Here is a 1,611-nt window from a genome sequence, read left to right on the forward strand (position 1 = left end):
GGGGGGTAGCTAGTCTGGAAGACTGAGTGCAAACGGAGAAAAGTTGTCACCCTTTCAGCTGGGAAGCAAAAGTGTACATGTGTATGTATATCCCACCCGCCAATAATGCATGTCTATTGCTCGTCTTTGGTGAGGCAATAATTGAGACATTGTATTAGAACAAGTGGTACAAGTTTTCGCCTGCACAACGGACAGAGTCACAAAGATTCTAAAGCATGCGGACAAAGACGGCCTCACCTCAGGCGCCATCTGTCAGACCAGTTTGCGTCATTGGAACCACTTCTGACACAACACCTGGGAGACTGGGACGTACGACATATACATTCGGTTGGCAGTTTTGGGAGTGGGAAAGTGGAGCGGGCGGGGGGGGGGGGGGGGGGGGGGGGGAGGGAGGTCAGTCCACCGTGAATGGAATTTTTTTCTCTGTTAATAGCATTGTGGTGGGAACAGGACGCACACAGTGTTAATACTTTATGTAGTAACAAAAATTTAGGACTGAGGGAGAGTGAAAAGGGGTGAGGTGGGGGAGCGGTTGTCAGATTATAGGACTATGTATTCTTCATCGTGGTATTCCGGGGTCAGCGACTAGGTATACTTGCTCTGCCATGTCTGTCTCTAATTAAATGACACGATGAGAATTTATGAGAATACCATCGGGCCCTCTTGAGAATTAGTTCAGAGTTTTGAAAAAATTTGGGACAAACGTCATGGTCCGCTTTACTGCGACTGTTGTCTTTAGAAATTCTCAGTAAATTGTTAAGATGAAAACCACGTGATCAACAGTGCTATTAGAGCAACAACCCCGCGAAAATACTGTTTTTTAATCACACAACATAATAGGAATTTGTTATGGGTGGGGTAAATGCCCCCCAACCCCCAAAGAAATCCCCATATTCTAGATTTTATATCAGTTGGGATACGCAATGCTATTGTTGTGTTTCAGATTGAAATAGGCTCAATACTTTTTACTTCTGTGTTGTTGTTTTTTCGGGTTGTTGTTTTTTTTTGTTTTTTTATTTGTTTTTGTTTTTGGTTTTGGTTTGTTTGCTGGTTTGTTGTTGTTTTGTTGTTTTTTTCGGGGGGGGGGGGGCTTGGGACTCAATTGACACAATATCTTTTCCTTGGAGTTTTCAGGCTAAGGACTGCACTTGTGGCATTTTGAAAGAAATTCACCTTACAGAGGAATTCTTTCCCCATCAACGCAGTTATACCCATTTGGCCGGCAACTGGATGTAATACACCCGTAAGCCCACATATTATTGTATTACACAGTAAAATATTTACTGGAATAAGAAGTAAACTATCGTTAAATACCTCCCAGTTGTGGGAAAAGTTTTCGCGTGCGAGATCATCTCTATTCGGTGGTTCATCTCACTCTGTCGACTACCTGGTCAAATATGTTAGGCTTTGCCCCTGCGTAGGCCTATGTGAGAGAGGTTAATATCTACAAAAATGTTCAATATGATTATGGGCACAGTGACGTGCTTCTCCCTTTTTACCTTGAAAAACATCATACAAGCTTCAGACGCTGAATATTTTAAGATTGAAAACATTCCAACAGAGCACGACAACCACTATATTCTAAGTACAGGAAACTGGAAGATAGAATGG

This window comes from Aplysia californica, unplaced genomic scaffold, assembly GCF_000002075.1.
Source record: "Aplysia californica isolate F4 #8 unplaced genomic scaffold, AplCal3.0 scaffold00862, whole genome shotgun sequence".
Classification (NCBI taxonomy): Eukaryota; Metazoa; Mollusca; class Gastropoda; order Aplysiida; family Aplysiidae; genus Aplysia; species Aplysia californica.